Source organism: Rattus norvegicus, chromosome 15 (assembly GCF_021556685.1).
Source record: "Rattus norvegicus strain SHRSP/BbbUtx chromosome 15, alternate assembly SHRSP_T2T, whole genome shotgun sequence".
Classification (NCBI taxonomy): domain Eukaryota; kingdom Metazoa; phylum Chordata; class Mammalia; order Rodentia; family Muridae; genus Rattus; species Rattus norvegicus.
In genome coordinates, this window is record NC_141548.1 from 16,591,275 (window position 1) to 16,617,590 (window position 26,316).

The following is a 26,316-nucleotide window of genomic DNA, read 5'->3' on the forward strand; positions in this document are numbered from 1 at the left end:
TAACCCAACTATGACTTCAATTTCAAATACCCAATGAAACAACAGCACCTACAAAATACATAAAGACAGATGACTGCATGGCCTCCTAGAAAGCCATTCACTGTGGGATAGAGACTTGGAAATTCAAGGCAGAAGGGCTTCTATTATATACACCGTCAAGTGGCCGAAAAATCCAAGTTTACTGTCTATCCCCGGCATGAGGGTGGTGATAAATTTCCATCTTAATTTTCTTCCCCATTTTTCTCCATAGAAAGTTGGCTCTTCTGAACTGAAACTCCACGTGGGGAACTAGCACGCACCCAGAACTAGGTTTCTGGTTCAGAAACCTGAAGGAACACCTGTAGAAATTATCTCTGTTCCCAGGTAACATGCGAAAACTCACTGTATGGCATACTCCAATTTCCCTGGATAGCATCTATGAGGTGCAAACACACGCAGACAACATCTACCTGTGTTCCCGGGGATGGGGGTGGGAGTGAGGGAGGGGGAGACTGGACAAATCCAATTATGACCAAAGCTGTGTGTCCCCCCCTCCAGCATTACCATGAACAAAATGGCCAGTTTCATCTTTATCTGACACCTCACATTTATCTCAGTTGTGAGGGCTTCCCAGAATAAGACTCAGGGGATAACAAGGAAAAATAATAAAATTCCATGAGTTCCCACACAGATTAATACAAATGTGTGCGCGTGCACACATACATGCATGAGGAGGAGGGCTCCCCACACACCAACAATAGCTGGCAACAGCAGGTTGGTGGTGGTGGTGGAAGTCTGGCTAATCGCTTTAATTCTTCAGGCTTCGCCATATTGTTCACGATTCTTATAGCACTATAAACAACCTCACAATGGTTTTCCCTTTCTTTCTTCCCTCCCTCTGTGTGGAAATACCAGAAGGAGCCCTGCAGCAGAACTCAGCCACATTTCGCCCAGCACTCTCTGTTTCTCAGCCATGCTGTCACAGTTTACCCTGTTATATGATCTATGAAACTTACAAATTGGTTGAAAAGGCAGCAAAACCCCCTGTACGTTGCATCCATTTGTATTTTCGTGGAAGAGCATGGTTGTGAAGTTGTCAGAGAGAAACAAATGACATTTTGCTTGGGTCGACAACGAAAGCATACACTGCATGTTGCCCATTTCCTGACCATGCCTATGGGGCAGATCTGAAAGTGGTCGGGCTGGGAGCAGGCTCTCACTGAGCCCAGGGCAGTTTTCCTCTGAGGTTTTCTTTTGCTGTGGGCACTTGAAACCTGCCATGATCCAACTCTCTCTGAGAGTTTGGGAATGTGACAAGTGGAAAGCACAGAGCATGAAGAAGCCCCGTGGAAGCAGCCGCTTTGTTAAACCAGAAAAGAGCTGAGGGCTTTCAAAGACGAGTGAAGTTCATGCTTTGAAGTAGAGTTTCAATTTCCACAAGTAAAGCTGGTAAACAACTTCACTGTTATTCTGATGCCCGGACACTCCCTAACCTCTTTAAACGCATCAACTGACTGACAGCCCTGAAGCCTTTGGGCAAATTCCCTGGAACATACGTGCCCATCTTCACGCTGGTATGAGTGTGTATCCACACGAGTGAGTGTATCCATCCTAGGCCGTTGCTCCTCAAGCAAAGAGGCTCTAACTATCCCTTTTCTTTTCTTTTAAAGACTTTCTGGGATTTAGAGTCCTCTACTGCATGTGATCCTCCTAGCCCCTTGTTACCTCCTTGCTAGGGTAAATCTTCATTTTTAATATTTATATTATATATTTGAGTACATTGTTGCTGTCTTCAGAAACACCAAAAGAGGACATCGGATCCCATTACGGATGGTTGTGAGCCACCATGTGGTTGCTGGGAATTGAACTGAGAATCTTGGGAAGAGCAGCCAGCACTCTTAACTGCTGAGCCATCTCTCCAGTCCCCTATGGTGAATCTTAAAACCCCCACAATACACAGATGTTACATTTTAGTTGCTAGCCTATGGTGCTATGGGAGAGATAGAAGAGGATCTAGAAGTTAGGGCTGGTCGAAATGAAGGTAGGTCGTGCCCCCCTTAAGGAGAGCGATCTGGTCTCTCCATCACCCCTTTACTTCCTGCCCACTCTTCTTCCCACTTCTTCCACAAGCTCAAAATAACAGGGGCACACAAAAATAAGAACCCAACGAGAGGACTATAAATCCACTTCAGACCTTATGACAATTTTTATATTGATCATTTCCCTCTAACTCTGAAATATACATCTGAATGGAATTCTTGTTGATTTTTTTGCATTCTCATAATCGATTTTACACCCTTTCCAGAATAAGAATTTTGAAATATTCCCATGAGAAGAATTTCCAAAAAGGACATTTCGGCAGAGAGATTCGTTGGCTTGGAACAGTTGCTTCAGAAAGGGGTTCCAGAGGACAGTGGTTGGTGAGCTGGCAGGAGTCATGGAATGGACTTTGGTTACTCAGAAAACCACAGGGGGAAATAAAATCCTACAGAAAGAGTAAACATGGGAGTCTCGAGAAGAGCCAGGAAGGAAAGAAGCAGATAAAGTGGGGGATTCAGGACCAGGGTTAGTCAGGAGCCAGTACACAGGCACAGTCTTCCTTTACCCCTCTCACTGTGCACACATGGAGTGATCAATGGAGCTGCCGTTCCATACGGCCCTCCAGTTTGTCCTCTGAGGTAGTGTCTCTCACTGAATCTAGTGCTTAGCAATTAGACTGGCTATCTTGTTAGTTCTAATGCTCCGTCTACTTCTGCTCCTTCTACACTGGGCTGTCAGACAGACATGGCAGCTACTCCTGAGCCTTCTCGCTGGGTCCTGGGAATCCCATCTCCTAAGCATTGGGCGCTGTGTCCACAGAGGTATCTCTGTCCTAGGACAAACCTTTTGAAATCATGCTTCTTTTCAACAGTGTGGATCTGGTTTGGAAGCCCGGTCTGTTAATAGTCAGGATATGCAAAGGCTGGTGGGGGCAGTGGCCATCACTAGCTACCTTGAGCATCCCGGACATGGGAGTTGAAGGGGACAGAGTAAGCAAGACTGGTACTCGGGCAACCACTAAATCCCTTTCCTGACTGAGTAGGTGGCGAAGGAGGCGAAGAATAAGAGCCAAGTGATAAGGTGGCAGGACAGGAGACCAGGCAGCTGGCACTGTCAGCAAATCCATTTTATGTGCCTTGTTTCTCCCAGAACCAGATACATCTGCTTGGGCCATACAAGTTGGCGAGCAGTTTACAAAGGAGAGTCACAAGGGGCTCTGACAGAGCAAACGCAGACTGCACTGCACCCAAAGCAGATGAATTAAAATGGTGGTGAGCACGGGGTGCAGCCTGTTAGGATTCAAAACTTGAGATGCCACCTTCTGACATCTGTAAAAATATGCTTGGCTTTTTCATAAAAATACAGACGCATAACGGGGCACACAGCTTCAAAAGCTTTAACTTGCCCGCACCAACCGTGTCACCCAAGACTGAACCAAACCAGATCCCCATCTCCAATGATTATAAGACCCATCTACCTCAAGTCATTAGATGTAAATCCACAGGCACTGATGGAATTTCAAAGTAAGTCGGATCAGAACCATCCAGATTCTAGGACATTCGGCCTTCTGAAAATAGACTATAAACCAAGCTAGCAAAGACAGCCATTGGACAGCAACGCCACCGGAGCAAGGCAATCAAATCAGCTGAGGGAAGGCCCCCCCTGCTAGTCCCTGGCACTGTGCGACCAGCACACACAGTCGACTGGACCCCCAGTTTATGAGTTACCCAGATGCTTTTTAACTATGACTCAAACTGCCAAATCACTTTTCCGTTTGGAAACTGCTCCCAGACTATGTTCCCAGGAAATGAAAGGTTTGGCGTGTGCTTTCTTTAGCAGAGGAAACGCCTTCCACGCTGGTGCCTTCTGAGCGTTAGTCAGATGTGGGGCCCCTGCCCATATGCCTTGGCTCCCTTCATAAGGCCCTAAGGGAGAGGGCAGCAACGTATGTGTGAGGAGTGGGCAGTTCCTAGGCACTGTCATGTTTTTCACAGAGGGGAGACAGTGAACACTGACTCGCATCCTGAAATAAACTGATGTTTTAAGAAAAGTTTCTAAAATGTTTAGAAATTGTCCTCACAAAAATTCCTGGAAGAAACACAATCTAAACCACTTATCATGGAATTTACACTGAACCTTAAACTCTGCACTGCCATGCGCTACCCATCACTTTCTTCTCATGAGTCTTAAGTGATTTAACTAAAATCCACTTTACAAATAATTTTAGGAGCCAGATGCACCATAGGCCTATGCATTATCGTGCAAAACAGGTGCCTACTCTTAGACACTTGTGGCTGAAAAGGAATTAACAAATTCCTAATGGAGACCCTATAATCCTGAAGGATTGACGGGCATGTATCCCCCCATTAGGACATTTGGAAACACCTGTGATTCCTTTAGTTGTGGTTGATATTGGCATCTGATGGATAAAGACATCCTTGGAGAGCTAAGACAGTGAAAAGGAGCCCCAGAAGGGCAGGCACTTCTGCACCCCGGAGGTGGCACAGAACAATGTGTCTGTGTGAGCTTGGCTGAGAAGACTGCTGTGCACATGAAAACGAATCTGGTCGTGGCCAGCATTGCCACTGCTTTCATAACCCCAAACCTGCCTGTGAAAAACACCATGTTCTTTCTGATGTGCCAATTCAATGCTAAGATATGATGTGAGATGCCCGAGGGGGAGGAAGGGAACCAAGAACCGGGCAGGAGAGATGTGCATACTAACAAAGCACCTTTCCTGCACAAAAATGTCGGAATAAAACCTAGTATTTCATATGTTAACAACAACAAAGGCCTACTTTGGGGATGGCTCTGCATGTGACCATATCCTGAGGGCAAATATTACCCACCAACACTTATTCTTTCAATGTTCTCTCTCATGTGCCAAGGCTCTTGTTTAAAGTCTACATAACATTCATATTCCATAGACTCTTCAGGCCTTCTCCCAAGACCCAAGGCCCATTTACAGATACCTTTTAAAATAGAGATCTTGGGAAAGGAGGGAGATAAACATTCTAAACAAGTTTTACATTTATCAACTTAATTGCTATTTTGCTTGTAGCAAATATGCTGTTTCTTCTTATTTATTTCTTTAAAACGTGAATTGCGCTTGGTACCGGTGAAGAATAAATGAATGAAAACGCCCTTATTAGTTTGCCAGATATGACAGCTCTATTAATGGAGCCAGAGGCAGGCAGGTTTGTTGTTGTTTGTTTTATGCTGTCATACAGTGAAGGTGCATAGAAGAGCTAACAAGAGAAGCAGCCCTTACAACACACACTCCACGTAAGAACCACGAGCTACGGCAGGAACAGCCTTCCAGAGAGCTTTTTGTGTGTTAAGTGATTTTTAATTTGTTTACTTCTGTGTCCCCAAAATACCACCACCTAATATCATATATGCACACAGCCTACATGATTCCTGAACAGTGAAAGAAAAGAGACCCCAAAATACATTAGAAGACAAAGATGTCTAATGTACCCACATCCACACTGTGCTGTATGCTTCACCAGGGGTGATTAAGGAATTTACACATCCAGAATAGGAAGGCAAAAGGTAAGGGATAAGGCAGAACACATTCACAAAATGCCAAGGGACCTACAGAAGCACGGTGTTGTGAAATGACTAAGTTTAAATCATACGGGATCAATTTGCGAACCTCAAATAAAATTTGGAGAATAATTCTATTTAAGGGGTGTCAAAGTGGCAAAACAGGGCCTGAGAGTCAAAGTCATAGGTGGGGCACTATCTATATATGGATGACGGCTGGTTCAATTCCCAGTAACAACAATAGCAAAACAAAGAAAAAAAAAACCAAAACAGGAATAAGTGCAAGAAAAACAACAAACCCAGAAAAATATACATTGTGCAAAAACTAGAAGATATAATAGGGAAATTTTTACTGGCCAAAGAACTCTGGAAAGACATCCCATGCCGGTCTACAAGAAGATTTAATATTGCCCCAATAAGCAGAAAGCTCTCCCTCTATTAGTCTGTGATGTCATCTATGAGTCAAGGTTCAAGGTTTCTATTTGCCCCAAAAGGGGACTAACATGGTGGATCTAACACTTAAACTGCCTAGTAATTTTCGAAGTTATTTTGAGGACTTTGATTCACTTTCTGTCAAAAGAGAGGAAGAGCCTAATTGCACAGAATCGATCTCGGATAAGCTTACTTTGGCTACTGACCAGCAGTGTTAGTTTTCTATATCCTCGATTAGATTTTCTACACTTAGATGGGAAGTCAGTGACCTTAGAGATAAGATGTTCCAGTTAAACTACAATATCTAATGTTTCTAAAAAGCTGCTGTAGCCCGTAAAACAACCCACAGACAGACCCCAAAGTTGTAGGAGAATTGTGTTTTACAAACATGGGGAGAAAGTCAAGCCATTGTCAAAAAGAAATGTCAACAAAGGAATGTTTACACTTTACCGTACTTGCTGGGGCTCAGTGATCAACAAGTAACATATTACACCACATGAACTAAACCCTACTGGCTGCCGTCTACCATGACTGCGGGACTAAAAAGGCTCTTCAGAGAAAATGGACACGCCACTCAATACGCTTTTCTGGTCTTCTAAAAGTAATGTCTTTTTTCCACACCATATGGCAAATTCTTCAGTATTCATAAGTGGTTCTACCAGCAAAAGTGGAAACCTTACGTGTGCAGTGAGTCCGGGCGAGTATGAACAGCGATTGTTCACAACTAGTGAAAATGGCTTCACAAAATAAACAAGTCCTGAGTTTAACCCTAGACACCCCAGGAAGCAACACTCTCCCCAATGACTCCTGACAGCATTTCAGACTGTACACTCCATTGTGCAAGGAGCTAATTATGTCCAGGGTAAACCTGGAGGGTCAGGGGGATGTCTACTGTACTTTGAGTGACTCTTTGAGCCTTTATTTTTCCTGTAAGCCTTTTGGTGAGGAACATGCCTTTTGTTTTATTTTGAAAGAAACATCACCTACCCCATGGATTCTATTGCACACACAGCCTCTGGAATGTATCCACTGGAGTCGCAACAAAAGTTTTCCCCATAGTTATCTCTTACTTTATATTTTCTCTTCTCCTTTGTCATTATTGTCATACCTTTAGTTCTCAAGACCCCTGCACTGTAAGTTTCTATATTAAAACACCGCATCATCCAATGAGCCTGTAGTGACTTTCCTATCAGAGTGCACGCAAAAATCAAGATAATTTATTGTTTAATGTATGCTATTAACCAAGCGAGCAGGATGCATTTCAGTAAACTCGTTGGTCACCTGCCCCTGCCACCCTTTCGAGCGTAATGATAAACTACAGTCACTAGCAGGCACCTCTGTGGCTTCTCCATGGCTCACCTATTAGCCCCCTGCTAGGAGCCTAAGCAGGTGTATGAGAGTTTAAAAACACAAAATTAGCTTCTGAGGATGGGGCCAGAACACCGACACAGCTCTCCACCTCAGTGCAACCAACAGCCATGCCATCGACACAGAAAGCGCAGACAGGCTTCTCATGCAAAGGAACAACTCAGAAACAACGACAACAACAATAATAAAACACAGAATTTAAATACAGTCTGTCCTACTTGGAGACTTCAATCTGTGTGTCCTAATGGTTAGACCCAGATAGCTGGTCTGGAAAGTTGTACTTCAGGGAAGTGAGAATAAAACGCAATAGAAAAAGTACAGTTCGCTCAGAGTCCTGGAGATGGACATCAGCAACAAAGCTGCTTAGGGAATCAAAGGCCCAAGGAAGGAGGAGGAAGCCCAGAGGAGGCAATGCAAGCTGTGAACATGGAAGCCCGCAGGGATCGCTGATGTAGGAGGCTACATCACCCTTAAAGACGTGATGTTTTAAGCAGAAAATGTTCTTAGGTAAGATGTCTGCATAACTGACACCAGGAATTATCAAAGACCAAGGTAGAAGAGGGTAAGAGATGACAGGCCATACACAATATTCTATTCACTGAATAAATGTAAAGTCACACATGTGCTTTATATTTAAATTATTTATATTAAAACTATAAAAGTAGTAGGTATATTATTTTAAACTTCATAATATACCTACTACTTTTATAGTTTTAATAGGTCAAGTATTAATTTAAAAATTTCCTAGTGTACCATTCTCAATCTTTAGATGTGTGTGTGTGTGTGTGTGTGTGTGTGTGTGTGTGTGTGTGTGTGTGTGAGTGAGGTGTTGACAGTGTACACTGTTTGACATGTATACGTGTATAAGGAGAGCTGAGGTTGACACTGGGCTTCTTCCCCAGTAGTATTTTCTTCTAGTCCACGATGTATTTAAGAGTCCAAACTCCTTTCAAATATCCAGAAACAATGTAACCGACAGCTACATGATCATTATCAGGATTTGACAAAATGTAAGTCTTTGTCACATGAACTTGCTAACTGTGGTAATATTTAAGATGTGAAATTTTAGCAAAGAAATGCATATCCACTATGATGTCCGCTTCTCCGTTATTTATTTTAGCAGTTACACAGTCTGGTAAGGAGTGTGTGTGTGTGTGTGTGTGTGTGTGTGTGTGTGTGTGTGTGTGTGTGTTGGAGAACAAACAATAATGACAAACACCAACCACCTTTACTTGTTACCTGTGACAGCTATTCCAGGTACAGTTTGCACCTATACCAAGATGCCCCTATAAATCATGAATGTTCTTACTCATGCCATCTCAGCTACAGGAATGAAAACATTTGCTAAGTGACAAATGAGTGTCAAACACACAGATTTTCAGTGTTACTTAAGTACTGTGTAGCTCACTTGTTTATTTATATCATTCCATACTACTCCTTAGTACTTCAAAAACAAATACAAAAGAGACTTTGCAACTCTTTTAGGTCACACCTTGACAAACGTTCATCTTTCTCTCAGATGGATGGGTCTGACCCACAGTCCTCCCCCCCCCCCGTTCTCTCATGGTGACTCTAAGGTGGGATGAAATTACAAGAAAAGCATCTGAGCAAAGCAGTGACTTCCTGGCCTGGGCACATCACGTCTGCTATGACTTCTGGGTTATCCTGCAAACATACAGACCGGATATGTAAGGAAGGCACTTATTAGAACCAGCCTGGGATTGAATTGGTGTTCATGAAGAGCATCTGGGTACAGCTCATGCCTAAAGGGTTTGGAACAATCACTAAGAGAAAGAAGAGAACCCTTTTCTATAGCTGTGAAAACACTCCACAGGGAATCCTGACATACTGGCTGTCTCTGAGTGGCCATGGCCTTGGGATACAGCAACAACAGCATGACCTAGAGCATCTTTCTATACCATCAGGCTGAGGTCCCAGGGCTCATCAGGAAAAAGCCTCTTGCCCCCAATCACAAAATTAGTGAAACAGCAAGCCAAGTCCTAGAACCAATTCATCGAATTCTTCCTGAGTGCACTAGAAGACTGCCTTGGTGTAAGTGCATGCTTCTCTCCACAGTAAATACACTTACTCGGCCCAATCCTTCCCAGGACAAGATGTTTTGAAAAATGATTCCCTTGAGGAGCTTTCAACAGTCCAAGGAGGATACGAGAAAATCCCCATTATCCTAGAAGGCCAGCACGGCTGCACTGAGTACAGCCAAGGGATCTCGGATGACAGGGGCTTTGCTTCTTAAACCTTTCTGAGCTAGGCTTCAGTTAAGGTTGGGTGAGAGCACTCAGCTCGGAAACACAGATCCCTGGATCCTTAATGCCCCTCACCTTCAAAGTTAAACAGCCTTTCTGAGAAGCAAACCGGAAGGGCAGAGAAGGAGCAAACAGTCTCCCTCACAAGCAGAGACAAACAGGGAGCGCTTCACAAAAGATGGGATTCCAAAAGGCCTTGGTGGCTACTGGAAGAGGCTACCCCAAAACAACGGAAGCTGAGCAGAAGGTGAACTCTAAAGCCTGACAGTGGAGACACAGACTCTCAATGTCAACACAACCTTCCTCTTAGCTGTGAGGTCACCACCACATCTGCCAAACAGGATCCAACAGAGCCAGGGGCATGAGGTTCCAGTTCATAAATTTAAGGGGAACCGAGGAGATAATAGGGGAGACTGGCAAGGTAAAAGTGAGGAAGGATCCGCAAGATGCTCCACTGCCCTCTCTGGAGTCAAAGAACTGCAGGCAGGCAGGCAGCATAACGACCCAGCCTCTGCTCCAAGACCTCCTCTCAACCTCGTGTGTATGTCTAGCCCCCACTCCTGGTTCCAAACAGCCACTTAAAGGGACAAGCCCCAGTGGCATGTGCTACTTGAGGTTTTTGTGAGATGTAATTTATACCATAAACAGATCCCTAACACAACCCGGGTATTAATACCCTTGCCATTGTTGTACCTGTTCTTACCAGCATTTCAATATCATTTCACGGTTCAAGCGCAACACTTTCACAGATCTTACATAACCATGTGATGCGCAAGACCAGCAGGGAAGAATTATCTCTTCAATTTTCTAATAAACAATACAGCATCAGCATCGTATGTCCATGTGTGTGTGCATGTGTGTGTCTGTGTGTGCATGTGTGTGTCTGTGTGTGTGCATGTGTGTATGTGTGTGTTTATGTGCATGTGTGTGTGCATGTGTGTGCATGCGTGTGTATGTGTGTTTGTGTGCATGTGTGTGTTTGTGTGCATGTGTGTATGTGTGCGCGTTTGTGTGCATGTGTGTAAATGTGTGTGTTTATGTGCATGTGTGTGTGCATGTGTGTGCATGTGTGTGTGTGCATGCGCGCTAACTCTTATACAGCCTCAACAGAGGGAAGAAAGCAGTAATATTATTATACAACAGCACCTATAAACATATTTGTGATGAGACCATAGAACTAGCACTAGATATTTTATACTGGATGTTCCTAATATGGGTATCTACCCAAAATTCATGCTGAATCCTGACCCCAAAGAGAGGGCATCAAGATTTAGGGCCACTGGGGAGTAGGCAATAAGCTGTGTAACAGTTTGGTCGAACAGTGATGGAGACTAGGGGTAAAGGGTTGTAGGGAAAGGATAGAGGGAGGGAAGGAGGGAGGGAGGGAAGGAGGGAGGGAGGGAGGGAAGGAGGGAGGGAGGGAAGGAGGGAGACAAGGAAGAAGGTCTGGGAGGCAGTAGCAGCAATGGCAAGGCAGAGGCCATGTGCAGACAGGGGAAGAAGGAAAGAGGAACTATCTAAGCACAAACTTAGAACATTCAAGAAGCCACTAGACTTATCCAGGACACATCCTTGTAAGCACCTAGGTAAAAGGCAGATCCACATTTTCAGTCTCCATATTTCCTTAGTCATGCAGTCAGGGCACTGAACCATGAGTGAGGGTCTTTCTCACTGAGATGTGCCACAGGTGGAGCCCAAGACAGATTTTCACTCTGTGCTGCTTATAGAGTGTCACACCCCAGCTGTATGTACAAAGATACCCTTTGGTCAAAAGAAGCTCACTCCTGCATTGCACAGAGAAACTTCGGAGAAAACAGGGAGTCCTGGAGAGCAGTGGTTCTCAGCCTTAATGCTGCTACCTTTTAATACAGTTCGTGTTGTGGTGAGCCCAACCATGAATTTATGTTTGTTGTTACTTCACAACTGTAATTTTACTACTGTTTAAACCATAATGTAAATATCTGATATGCAACCCCTGAAAAGGGTGGTGAACTTCCCATGGGTTTTGCCCCACAAATTGAAAGCCACTCTTCTAGAGAGACCTGGGTGCTGGGCAGCATTCTCACAGAGAAGGAAAGATAACATATTCTCCACCAATAGAAAGTGGGCAGTGGGAAGGCCACAGTGACCTCAGAAGAATTTCACCCTTTGCGCAAAGCAAATGTGGAGAGCAAGCTTGCTTGACCAAACGTATTTGCAGAGGTGACCAATCTAAGAGCCAAAAGATCCCATGATTCTGCTAAGATCTTTCAAAGAATTCTGCGCAAGCCTTCAAATCAGACCTTGTTATAAATGTGTGTTGAATTAAATATGAGGCTATTTCAGGTACAAAGGCTGATGCTCAAAGGATTTCAAAATATTAGAGACCTTGAACACAAGGAGAAACCATATTTGACCTCAGCATTGGAAGGCTTGCTTTATCCCCGTCAAGCCCCAGCCCCTGTGTGTGTGTGTGTGTGTGTGTGTGTGTGTGTGTGTGTGTGTGTGTGTGCGCGCGCGCTTGCTTTCACGTGCACAGTCTTTTCCAATTTTCCGCAACAAATTGGCCTCAAGGCAATTCCATAAGCCAAATGTGTTCACTTTGCCCAATAAAACCTTCAAAATCAAACTCAGAAAGAAGTAAACAGAAAATGGAGAGAATGAAAGGGGAGACGACCAAGGGAATCAGGAGGCCAGGGTTCGTGTGACAGAGAGGGCAGAAAATGGAGTCAATAAACCCCCAAGGGTATCTCTTTCTTCCAACATGCAGCCATCTGAGACTCATTTTGGAAGCTGTGTGTAGAAAGGGGCAGCAGTGAACTGGCCTTAAGCACTATGATCTCGGTGTTTTTCCTAAATAAACACAGCTCTAAATAGACCTGCTGTATGGGAATGGAGGCGGGGCTCCCTCAGGGGGTGAGCTTGCATCCTGCCCTGGGTTGAGTCCCAGCACTGCATAAGACCATGTGTGCAGTTCATGCTTCATCCTGTCATTCAGCAGGCGGAAGCAAGAGGATCAGAGGAGCTGAAGAGTGGTTAAGTGGCCAAGAACATCAGCTACCCTTTCACAGTTTGATTCCCAGCACCCACATGGTGGCCCACAATCATCTGTAACCCAAGTCCCAAGAGACCTGGCACCCTCTTCTGGCATCTAAGGGCACTGCATACACATATTGCACAGACATACATGCAGGCAAACACACACACACACACACACACACACACACACACACACACACAAGTAAATAATAAATTTTCAATAAGAGGGTCAGGAGTTCAGTGACTGAGCAAGTCTGAAGCAGCGTGGACCACAGGAAACCTTCACTGTCTCGTTAAATAAAGGAGGAAGGTGGTAATAAAATGTCTGATGTTGTAAAAGGATGGTTATAGCATGGCTCAACACTCAGCCATAAACATGTGCCCTCTCGACCTCCATAATGTTCAACTGGTAAAGGGAACTCTTGGGGGTGTGGCTAACCTAAAAAACGAACCATCATTTGTGTGGCACCTAGTGTCCCAGATGCTCAGGAAAGGCTCTGAGCTCAGCATGGCTCTAAGTGTGCAGTTTCCCTGGGGAAGAGCAGCTTCAGTGCACAGACTTTGAGAGCCCGCATCCTGGACTCAGCAGGAACCTGGCAAAGAGACCATAAAAAGGTCTGAGTTGTTCTAGAAGTACTTGGTTAGTCCCTTGACTGACCTTGGAGTTCCTTAAAACAAGTCATCAGGACCTGCTCTGAGACTACTTTCGGTCAGTTATCAAACTCTGTGTGTGTCTGTGTGTGTGTGTGTCTGTGTGTGTGTGTGTGTGTGTGTGTGTGTGTGTGTGTGTGTGTGGCCGGTCTTCATTTCACTCCACTGGACTCCCGACTTCCCCAATTTTAATATCAAGATATGAGTCATGAAAAGGATGGTATGAATATTAAGATTTAGAAAGCTTAGGGTGTGATTCATAAAAAAAAAACAAACAATTGTTAAGCAGTTATTTTAACAAAAGAAAAGAGATGATTCTCCTTGAAAAGGTTATCAACTGAAGCTACACACGCAAGCCCTTGAAGTACCAGCTACTCAGCTGGTGTAGACTCCCCTTGGCTCTTTGCTTCCATCAATTACCCATTTAACCATTCTCCCTTCAGGCAACCAAGTCGGCTCAGCACGCCTTGCTGGTGTATCTCCATGTGGAAGTGTTCCTTGGCTATGAAGGAGGGCTGCAAGTTCTAGAGAGCGAGGGGGTAAGTGGCCATGCCAGGCAACCAAAGAGGCTGCCATCAAAACCGGCTGCTGATGAATCGTGGTGACAAGAAACCATGCTTGTCTCCAGAAGGGACCTTCCAGGCCAGGCGGGCATCTGCTACAGATCTTTTTCCAAACATAAGCACCATGGTGAGAGAGGAGGCCTGGCTGGAAAAAATGATGTTTTTCCCAAGCAGGTATGGTGAGGCCCTGAAACTCCACTTGAATCCTCCTGTGAACTTGGGCCCTAGCTTTCCAGGTCTCTCTTTCATTGCAAACGAGCTTCTGTGGGAAGAAAAGCACAGCCAATTCCAGAGTCACATGAAGGCAGCTGGCCCAGAATCAGCCACACCCACCTCTCACTCCCCACTCCACCCTCACCAGGTGTTGTAGAATGAAGACATGGACTGAAGCCCAACTCTACACTAGACTGTATGGAAGGGACAGATGTCTTGTGGCATCCAACACCATCTACCTTCTGCTCTTGGCAGAAAAAATGATCATGGTCACTTGAAAGTGAAATTTGGTGCTATTAGGGACAACATGAAAAGCATTTTATCTGCCTCAGTGAAGAGACCAGGGCACACAGCTGTTAGGCAAGTGTTATACAACAATCTTAAATACTTAGATTTAAGGATATGATCCTTTCATCATATGGAGATACTTGTCCCAAGATTCGGGTATAGGAGGCTTAGTCTTCAGCCTGAAACTGGACCCCAGGGGCGCTAACTGCAGAGAACACAGATGACTGGGCAATTAGGAAGTATGACGCCCTTGGAAAAGAAGGATATCTGCTGTGCCCTTATAGAGTGTATCTTGTCCCTGGCCCCTCCGGTTATGTTCTTTGTTTCCTGGTTGCCATGAGGCAAGCAGCTTTCCTCCAGGATGTTTCTCATCCACCACAGTCCTGGAAGGAGGTAGCAGACTAGGGCATGGAAACACCTAGAAACAGGATTCTAAATAAACCACTCCTCCCCTTAAGTTTCTCATGTCAAGTAGTCTGTCACAGCGATGACAAGTGACCAACACCCCGGTTATGGTCGTTGGAGGATGTCAGCCTAGAGGGTTGACAGATGAGTGTTGACCACCAGAGATGCAGGAGAGACACATTGTACAGATTACTATAGCACAGAGTCAGGGAGAAGGACTATCCTGCTTTAGCTCTAAGACGCTCTCACTGGTGCCTAGCCACTCTTCTCACACTGTCCCAGCCAAGGAGTTAGATATGCCTGTAAATGCAGCCACGCCCCTCTGACCAGCTGCTACCCTCTGACTAGCTGCTATGCCTCTCTGTTGTGGAAACTCTCTGCTGGAGATAATTAGCTGTCAGGGTGCTTGGAACAACTGCTGTAGCTCCATCCTCTCTGGAAGAGGATTGGTTCAGCCAGCAGAAAATAGAGAGGACTCCATGCCCAGAGCCCTCGGGGGCTGGTCAGAGTGCCAACTCTATCAGGGAGAGAGCACTGTGCTTCCTGGGGCAGCAGACTCCAGAATATGGATCAAATGGCAGACACTGCGTGAGCACAGAGCAGGAAGCTCATGGATGAGAGGTGAGTGGACTCTCACCTGTTCATGCTGGGAAGTGGGCTGCTGCTCCTATTGCATCAGGGGGGCAAGGGAAGAAGTATTTCCAAGACAGGAAGATTTGATTGTGACCATGTTCCAAGGTCATCTGAAAGACAGTGACCTTGACCCTTTGTGCGCCACAGCTCAGGGGCACTTTAGGGCATGAGTCACAGCCAACATTAACCTCACCTGTAGGAAGAGTTGGGATCATGAATTCACTATTAGAGACATCTATTGTGGATGGAGACTTCTAGGACCCTCCCCCTCTTTGCTTTTCAGTAATAAAATAGGAAAAAAAAAAACCTTTATGAAATTTCTGATGAATCACTGTAGGTTCCAGCGAGGCCCCACAATGGCTAAAGTAGCCACAGGTTGTAATAATCACCAACACTAGCATCAAGCTTATGCTTATTTGGAGCTGAGAATAACACTTAGCCATTTGGTACTGACTCCACAAAACCGAAGGCATTTGTCTCCCAGCCACATACACAGAATACCACCTCAGCGTGCCTTGGGACAAAAGCACCAGCCTCCCCGCTCACCAGCAAAAATGGCCCTCAATTTCCAGACACCAGATGTAGCCAATTGCTTGAGCACTTAGCCCTGGAGGGAGCAAACATAAAATGGTCTCAGAGCATCTAAGAGAGAGGACGGCTGAATAGGCCAATGACAGGGGGAGGCACGCTGACCCAGAGTGCCTTGAAGATACCATGGTAGTCTGACAGAGCCTTTGTAGAGCCATTCCAATAAAAATGTGGAGAGGGATGCCGTGGAACAATCTAGTAAGATGAGGAGACACAACGTTCACACCATGAGGCAACGGAACCTGTGGTACCTCCTGCCCTCTTCTCCAGCGTACTCCTAACTAAATCCCAGCCTCCTCTCAGTTTCCTCAGATGCTGAAGTGGAAACCTTAACATGCCTGGGACCTTGGACTGCGCCAGGTAGCTAGTGAGCCAGATTTAAAGATGGCAGCCAGATCATTACAGTGGCGAGGTGAGAAAGTAAGATTCGGTTCACCAGGCAGAGCTAGCTGCTCTGCAGAGTTGACTAGAGAAAGATCAAGTGACAAGCCAATGTCTCCGGTTCCTAATTCCCCTAGGATCTGCCTTAATTCCCTCAGAACACTTAAAACGCACAGTGTAGTGACTATGCCAGCAAGAAGACAGAGTTATCAGGTTGGGAAATGCCAAACCAAGCCGGTGGGGAGCAGGAGCAGTGGTGAGGTTTCAGTTCATCTGCCCTGCTATAAACACCACAAGCTGGGCGCGGTTTCGCAGGAAAGCGGTCCTTTTGGGTCACAGTTGTGGTGCAGGTCCTGACAGAAGAAAGGGGTACAGAAAAGTGACTGGGGAGCGGGAGGTGGCTCCGTGCGTGACGTGATTGCTGCAGAAGCATGAAGAGCTGAGTCTTCCCAACACCAGGAGTGGTGTCTCGGACTTGTAATCCAGTGCTGTAGGGCGGGAAGGTAGGAGGATCCGGGGGGCTTCCAGACTAGCCAGGCTAGCTCAAACTGTCAGCCCCGAGATCCACGGTAGACCCGGTCTCAAGATCCAATGACTGAAGAAGACACTCAGTATCAAACCCTGGTCTTCACACGGGCCCTCACAGGTAACTGAGCCAACAAAAACACATCACAGGCGCATTTGGGCACACACGCATGCGCAGTACACACACGCAAGGTGGGGAGGGGAGGGGAGAGGAGCAGAGGGGAGAGAAGTGAAGGGAAGCTGACTGTGCTTGACTCTAGAAATAAACCCAATAATATGTTCAATTGGCTCCTGCACTTGTAAGGCAGCTGTTGCGTCTGCGTGAGGGGTTCTGGGCATCAGCGCCACACACATTCTCTCTTCAGAGCTGTGTATTAGGAAGAGACTTGGCATGAAGTGGGCTGACCGCAGACAGAAATAAAGGAAACAGGAGAGAAACCTCAAGTCAACTTTTACAAGCAGGGAAGAAAGCAAAGTCAGACGGGCAATGGGACTGTACTCTGCTCCGCTTTGGGAAAAATGTATAGGCCTGAAAAAGTGACACTCATGTAACAGTCGTCTCCTCTTAGTGGTGACTCCTGGGACGAAGCCTAAGGGAGATGTTCTCAGTGCCCCTTATTCATGACCCAAAGAAACAGCCCAAGAGGAAAAGAACCTTGACCTGTCTGGGCTGCCTTGACTCTGTCATTACTCTACCCCATAAGGTTCTTTTAATTTAATTTTACAACACAGATTGAATCAATGAAACAGCAGTGCAAACCTACCACAGACACATGGCAGAACGTTGAAACAGTGCAATAAACCCCCAGGAATTAGCAACACTAACGGCCTGCTGTGACAATGGCTGCTGAGCAATGTGCCCAGGCCACCAGGAGAAACGCAGCTTTTAGAGAGTGTGCCAACACAGGCCCTCCATCCCCGTGTGCGACTAATTAACACGATTCGAGGCCTCCCTACCAGGCCCCTGAGAACCACTGCGACTGATTTGGGTTCACCTGGAGCTGCAAATTACTTTGCCAATAGCAGAGAGAAAATACCTTGCACGTTCACAACAAGAAAGGCGAGCCTCGTCTATAGCCCTGCTTCATCTTCTTCTACACGGAGCAGGGGCTCTCCAAGGCCTTGGCGACAAAGGACTGGGTTCTACTGCCAGCCAACAGCGAGACAGGAAAAGCCAGGCTGCATTTAGAGCATTGCTTGATCAGTATCTTCACGGGATTTTTGTTTCCCGCCTGGGTTTGACCAAGTCTTGGCAGGGCTGCCTGAACCATTTCCTCCTTCCCTTCCACTAACACACACTCATGTGCGCGCGCGCGCGCGCACACACACACACAGAGAGAGAGAGAGAGAGAGAGAGAGACAGAGAGAGAGCTATTCAGAGGGAATAGTACTGCAAACATGTTGCCTTTACCCAGTGTTTCTGAAGCCTTGGTATTATAGGGTCATTGTTAAACCATCTTTTTTTTTTTTTTTTTTTTTTTTGGTTCTTTTTTTCGGAGCTGGGGACCGAACCCAGGGCCTTGCGCTTCCTAGGCAATCGCTCTACCACTGAGCTAAATCCCCAACCCAAACCATCTTCTTAAGAATGGCACTGCATTTATTTATTTAAAAAAAAAAAAGGACACCAATTGGGTGGTACATGCCTTTATTCTCAGCACTCGGGAGACAGAGGCAGATGGATCTCTGTGAGCTCAAGGCCAGCCTGTGAGTTCCTGGACTGCCAGGGTGGTTGGACAGAGAAACCCTGTCTCAGAAAAAAGAAAAATGGGGAAAAAATGGAAGGAAGGAAGGAAGGAAGGAAGGAAGGAAGGAAGGAGCGAACGATTGCAAAATTTGACCATAGTTGGACGATTTTTTCCAGAAAATTGAAATGGGAAAAAAAAAGTCCAAAACAGTGTATGTATTGTGCAATCCGTATTAGTGTTCTTTTTTTTTTTTTTTTCAAATGATAAACTTTCTATGAAGACAGAGGAGCAGCAGGCCTATGGTTCAGCATCAAGGATGAAGAGACAGTAAGAAGCTGAGTAGTGAGAAAAGGGAAATATGTTGCTGATGTTGGAACTGTTAGGGGATGTTGACTGTGCTATGATACCTGATATTACAAGGAAACAAACTGTTCAGAACATTAAGACAGCACACACAAGGCTGGAGAGATGGCTCAGTGGTTAAGAGCACTGACTGCCCTTCCAGAGGGCCTGAGTTCAAATCCCAGCAACCACATGGTGGCTCACAACCATCTGTAATATACATTAAATAAATAAATATTTTTTTAAAAAAGACAACACATAGACACATGTGGGAGAAGTGGACAAGGGGCCTCTTGGACTTAATAACTATTATTAATCTCAAAATCAATTTTGAAAGTCGCCTACCTTCTCCACCTGGGCATCGCCACTGAACTATGTTTGGTTAACCAATAGTTTTCAGGGGCAGAGACAGGGCCGGATGTAAAAGCGTGTGCAAGCTCGAAAGACAAGACGGGATCTGATGTGAGTTAGCGCATCTGAGGATTAAAGCATAAGATTTGCTTCTAGTCCTGCACTCTTTCTTAAGGGCAACCAACGCCCACAGCCAGCTTCCAGCCAGTGCTTTTCGCCAAAATGAATTCATTTTCTTTCCCCTCAGCACCTTCATTAAAATGACTAAGCAATTCCACATGATTTTAGCGCTTGCGATACAGACTGGAATCAGCCAAGTCTTCTTCCTGGCTTTGGAAATTACAGAGAAAACGGTGGATAATGAATGGCTCAGTCTCCTGATCACATTTAAAAGTGGATGAAGACAAAAAAAGAAATCAGCTTTTCATTAAGGAATAACAAACTCAAACAGCTACAGGACTGCCTACTGAACATGGACTGTGATCCAGAAAATTCATTAAACGCTAGAAATGGGCTGAAATCAAGAGACTTTATATCTGGTACTTAACACGAATGTGTCAAACGGTCAATGATATTCGGTGATAAAGAATCCCATGACTTTTTTTTTTTAAGATTTATTCATTTATTATATGTATACTGTAGCTGTCTTCAGATACACCAGAAGAGGGCATTGAATCTCTTTACAGATGGTTGTGAGCCACCATGTGGTTGCTGGGATTTGAACTCAGGACCTCTGGAAGAGCAGTCAGTGCTCTTAACCGCTGAGCCATCTCTCCAGCCCACCCCACGACTTTTACATGCTTAGAAACACATGAACATTAATATATTATTGCAACTGCATGATCCTGAGAAGAAATATTATCATTCCTTTCAAGAATCTCATGGAGTAACCTTCACTTAATTAACATGTACTTTATTTCTGAGGATGTCAGAGACACTGCAAGAAAAATAAAACTTGCTGGTCTCTTTTCTGGCAATGCTTTCTTCATGACCTGCATAGTGGGGAAAAAAAGAAGACAGCATGTATTGCTAAACCGGTGAGTAGATAGTTTGGTAAAAGGAATCTGTAGTGATCTAGTCTAACATGCTTAGATATAAGCACTGTGTTTATAATCCTTAAATTTTTATGTAGAGTCTGCCCCTAAACATACAATGAAAGCATCAGAATTAAAAGTTGAAGAAACTTTACTAGCAAAAGGGTCTGGTAGCTGCTAAGATTTCAGTCCCGTCCCACTCCAAATTGGGCATCTTCTGACCCGTTTTCCAGGAAGTCACATGTTACTTTAGTGTGCTTCATAATTAAAGTCCTAGCAGGGAATGAACACCTATTTGCTTGTTCAACAAATATACACCAGGCACCTACAATCCAAGGCAATATAAAAACTATCTTTTCTATCGAGCACTGAAATAATAATTCACTTGCCTCAATCCCTTGATTATATGATTTTTCTATCATAAACACTGTGCTGATCACATGCTTGCTTTGTATACTGAATGGGAAAATTGTCCCCCTTTAAAGAATGAAATTGGCTTTACAAGCACTGTGGGGCAAACGATCCATTGAGGAGAAATAAGACAGAAAGGAATTGATAATAACATACTTTAAAATGAACAGAAGCACCCACCCCCAAAACTCTTTTGAACTGGGCTGACAGTAAAGGGGTGCCACTTATTGTAATATGGGCTTCTGTATTTGTTTCCTGCCCTGTTCTACAGTGGGGAAAAAGCTGCCTCCCTATCAGTAAGAGCATCCATAACTCCCTTCACGGTCTCCTGCTGCTTTGCAGCACCCAGAACACAAGTGGGCCACAGAAAAGAGGCTCCTAGCACAGCCATTCCAATCTACGGAAACCATGGAGCTATTTGAATAAGTAATTCCTGGGCAGGGATGTGATTGCCTGCAGGGGTTTTGGCAATGTCTTATGGAAATTTTCAGTGGCTGATGTTGGAAATACAGACTGGAGAGAGATGCTTGTGGATCCTGCTGGGTAGAGACTACAGGTCAGTTCTCCCGCAATGGATTTTTCTAGCTCTGATGTTCATTGTCCTGGCTGATAGCCCAGTTCGACCAGACTTATGTCATTCATTCCAGAGCTCAAGAACATTCAGTTTGATTCAAGAATAAAATAAACCAATTCCAAAAGGCCAATATTCAAAAGGAAAACAATAAACCGAGATCAAGTAATAGAAGTATATTAGCTATCCCAAGATTAATATAAAGACATCACTATTTCAACAGTAAGAATTAAAACAAATACTGACCAACCTCAGACCAACACCCACGTACGAGCCTTTGTTTGACTATGTGTGGGTCCCGCAGGTTGACTCCTAAAATACTGACATAATAATCTACCTACACCCAAGAACCATCCTTATCACTATTGTATGCTGGGACTAGGGTCACCCTGAACATATATAACCACCACATAAGCATGTAACCCACACAGGACTTACAGGGGAAATGTCATATAATCAAGGGACTAAGGCAATGTGGACTCGGACATGCCAAATGTTTTCTCAGTGCCCTATAGAAAGGACAACGTTTACATTGCCTTAGATTGTAGGTGTCTTGTGTATGTTTGGCTGACGTTATTAATCAAAGTCTCAGAACTACTATCTCATAATCCTCCAGACACCCACTATCAATGGTTAAGATCTGCTAACGGAGATATTATATACCTGCCATCCAGAATGGTACATGGATTCAGCAGTCATATCTTGGCCACTGGAGGGCTGTATGAACTTAAGTTCACCACTCTCTGCCTAAGCTTGATTCAAATACATAGCATACACTGACAGATCTTAAAAAGACCTTCTAATCATAACTCTAAGAAGAACGTACAATCTGACATTTCTGAAGTAACAGTGTAGGGTTTTTTATTTTTAAGTTATTTATTTGGATGGTTATGTATCTGGGGTGTTTTACGAGCACATGAACAGAATTAGAAGGATCAGTAGTATCAGATCCTCTAAATCAGTCATTTTCAACCTGTGGGTCACATTTGTGGGGGGAGTAGAACCACCCTTTCACAGGGGTTGACTAACAGCATCCTGCATATCAAATATTTTTTTTTAAAGATTTATTTATTTATCATATACAAGTACACTGTAGCTGTCTTCAGATACACTAGAAGAGGGCATCGGATTCCATTACAGATGGTTGTGAGCCACCATGTGGTTGCTGGGAATTGAACTCATGACCTCTGGAAGAGCAGTCGGTGCTCTTAACCGCTGAGCCATCTCTCCAGCCCCTGCATATCAAATATTTACATTACAATTCGTAACAGTAGCAAAATTACAGTTCTGAAGTATTAACAAAAATAATTCTATGGTTGGAGATCATGGCAACATGAGGAACTGTATAAAAGGGTTGCAGCATCAAGAAGGCTGAGAACCACTGCTCTAAATTAAAACTGGATAGGCTTTTGTGAGCCACCCAACCGGAGGGCTGGGATGAAATTTGCATCCTCTGCAAACACAGCAAACTCTCTAACTCCCTGGGCCACACACATCTCCAGCTCATAATATGGTTTACGTGTCTGAAGTGCAGAAGTATCACATGCTAAATACGTCAGACTAAGTCAATAGAGTAAAGAAAAAAAGATTAGGCACACACAAAAATGTAGGAGTGGGGCGGGAACTTATCAGGGGAAGAAATGGCCAAGAAAAACCAGAAGGGGTGTTTATCTGCAAGGCACAGGGACAACAGAGAAAAACACATTGGAATTTGATTCACATGGAATTAACTTAGAAGACGTCAGTTTGAGTGACAGTGTGACAAAAGAGGGCTGTGTCCGTGACTTACAGTAAATGATTTACACCATGTGGCTCATTGCCCTCACATACAAAAGGGACTAATTCTACCTGTTCAGCTTCCACCACAGGAATTTCTGTAGATTAATTGCTAAATAGTCCACGGGCATCCAAGAGCAGCCATGACTGAGTAATTCACAGGCTCTCCACAAGGCAGAACCTTGAGAGAGCTACGAACGAATACAAGTTAGAGCTCTCTGCAAGAACCTGGGTACATGTTCATAACACCACGGGGGAGGGCGTCCTCTAATTCCACAGTGAAAAACCAGGATGTGAACTAAAGACCATCAGTGCATCCTTCCTCAAGCAAACATGGAGAGTAGGAGTACTGAGGAGAGACCTCTTGCTCTGTCCCACGGCTGGCTGTTCGGAAGGAGCCTGTGAGGAAAGGGAATATGGGAGGTGTCCTGCCAGCATTCCTGTCAGATTGTTCTTACAGTATACGCTCAAAGAAAACTATTACAATCTTTTTAAAAAAAATTGTAAATTCTCTACCCTAACAGACCAGGTGTGGTTGGACATGCCATAATCCCAGCACTCAGGAATCAGAGACAGGAGGATGGCGACGAGTTTGAGACTAGCTTAGGCTATCTAGCAAAAAAACACAGTCGAGGGAAAACAATTTTTTTTCTATGTTAGAAAAGTTAGTGGATGCTGGGACGACGTGGCAAACAGAGAATGAAGGCTCAGTGGGCACCAGATTTCTACACCAGCTGATAGAAGATATGGAGCCTACATGGTCATCAGAGCTACACTGTGTTTCTAAGATTTTGAAATGTATAGTTTAAAAGGTAAATTTTCTGGTAGGTACACTTTACAATTTGTGTTGATATGAGGCATTGGGACAGGGACCACAAGACACAGTGAAGGAAGCATGGGGAAGGAAGAAGATGGATTCTAAAGGTGGAGAGAGAGGTGCGAGCACAGAAAGGCACAGAGGCCCCCAATTTGCAATTTGCCTCCATGCATTCAGAGATAAAGATCTGTTTCCTCACAGCCACCCCACCCAACACCTACCAGCCTCTGGTCCCCAGCTCAATCTGCTTGTCTCTACTCCCCATCTCCAGACATCCAGGAAGGGAGTATTCAAATAGTTCAAAGGGCTTCCTTGTCAGCAAGCCTGGGGACAGGAGGTCCAGTACACAATCAAATCCAGAACATGAGCCATGCTAAGAGAGGAACAAAAACAGGGAGGTTGCCAAGTGCAGATCTGCTGTCCTGGGAAAATGTCCTGCTCAACCGTATTTTATATCCGGACAGAAAGCCTTGTAGAACCATCAAGTCCGAGTCCACATGGAGTTCCAAAATCAACTGCGAGTAATTCTTCAAACTACATTTTGAAGTTTTTCATGGAAGGCAGAGAGATATTGAAACGTAAAAGCCAGCAAGGATCCACAGATCCACAAAATTCTAGAAGGCAAGCTGAAGAATTACAGGGTTTAGGGGAGGACCCAGCCTTGGAGGAAGCAACATGGGAAATCTCCATAGGGCAATTGAAGGGTAGAGCTAATTACCAAAGACATAGATACAAGTTCTGGGGTAACTTGCTTCACAATTGGTTAAACTCTACAGAGATGAGGCAGAGTCTGTGTCCAGCTGTGAGGGCTTCCCAATCGTCTCTGGGAAAGGCCTCCCAACCTAAGGCCAGCAGATGCAATCCCAGAGCTGAGCAGTCCCTTTAAGGACTGCAAAGTAGATAGGGCTCAGATAGCCAAGGAAAGGCATGGTGTCAAACACAAATGGCTCCCAACCAAGCTCACTAACTAAAATGGTGTTGGGAAAAATAATTAACCCACAGTCATCTCTGACAAGACTCCTTGTCACGGTGATGTAACAGCCTTCCAGGCTGACTAGAAAAACCAGTATAATTGTTGTGATGTGGTCAACAAAAAGCAAAACAGGGTGTGTGGTGGGTGGAGCCTTTAGTAGGGGAGCCTCACGGGAAACTAGAACTAGACCTTCTCCTCTCTCTTTCCCTGAAGCACTACCTCAGTGCATTCTAGAGCACAGGTCAGAAGATGCAGCTTCAAGCGACAATTCGTGACCTGGTTTAAGTTTCCAGTGTTCTCCTTTTGGGACATGACCTTTTCTGGGGCATTGGCATGCTCTCTATGAGTTACATGCATACTATAGTGCATTAGCAACATACTAGGACAAGTACAAAAAGTGTGTGTGTGTGTGTGTGTGTGTGTGTGTAAGTAACCATGTGCATGTGCATATATGCCATATATATGTGTGTGTGTAAAACCATGTGCATGTGCATATATGCCATATATATGTGTGTGTGTGTGTGTAAAACCATGTGCATGTGCATATATGCCATATGTGTGTGTGTGTGTGTGTGTGTGTGTATATACACATACATACACATATATTTCAATGACAGCAGTGTTTTAAAATGCAGTAGAGAGAATAGAATAGAAGCAGGAGAGGAATTAGCGTTATTTTTCTTTTCTTTGGGAACTGAACCCAAGGCCTCACACACTACATGAGCTCTACCACAAAGGTATGTTCCCACCCAAGGTTAACTTTTTGCTTCATTTCCTTTACCAGGTGACTTGTAAATTGGATGTGCATGTACAATGTAAGCTCTATATGAGCAGGGTTCTGCAAAACAACAAGACACATTCCTACTGATCTGCATTCAGATGTTGACAGTGCTCCCATGCAGACTTTTCTAGATGGAGGGTCTCTAGTTGCAGCCAGTTAATGTTCCTATAAGGTCAGATACTTCATTATGCAAGGAACATGGACACGGCACTTTGAAGGAAATTCTTAATTTTTTTTAAAAGACGGGGTCTTTCTGCATAGCCTGAAAATTTGGCTATCCTGAAAATTACTATGTACATAGGTCAGCCTGTTCTCAAACTCACGGAGACCCACTTGCCTCTGCCTCCATAGTGCTGGGATTAAGGAATAGCATGCTGTCCCCAGGTCCTGCCAGGCACAGGGTGATTTTAATAGACAGCCTTCACCGCACAGCCTTCTGTGCTTTAGTCACAAGCATCTTATCCCCTATAACCTCACCTGTGCCACATACCTATTCTTAGAGTTGAAACAACTCACTTCAGAATAGATCAGCCTTGTGGAGAGAAGCCGCAGGACAGAGTTACCTCCTCACTGTAATTTACAAAAGGACTCTCCTAGCTCTAGAATTAGAAACTATCACAGGCTGGGTGTGAGGCAAAATCCTCTAGAACTCAGGAAACTTTTGCCATTAAGAGATAT

The 26,316-nt window shown here is 44.7% G+C and overlaps 1 protein-coding gene and 1 long non-coding RNA gene across 3 annotated transcripts in view; both read right to left on the reverse strand.

Annotated features, from left to right (window-relative positions):
• The window catches only part of Ptprg (protein tyrosine phosphatase, receptor type, G), a 683,481-nt gene that overhangs the window by 400,674 nt on the left and 256,491 nt on the right, over positions 1–26,316 (reverse strand).
• LOC148000843 (uncharacterized) lies at positions 18,573–24,449 on the reverse strand. Its single transcript, XR_015638666.1, has 2 exons — positions 21,231–24,449; positions 18,573–19,042 (listed from the first exon to the last, which is right to left on the reverse strand). It is a non-coding gene; the product is annotated as an uncharacterized LOC148000843 (long non-coding RNA).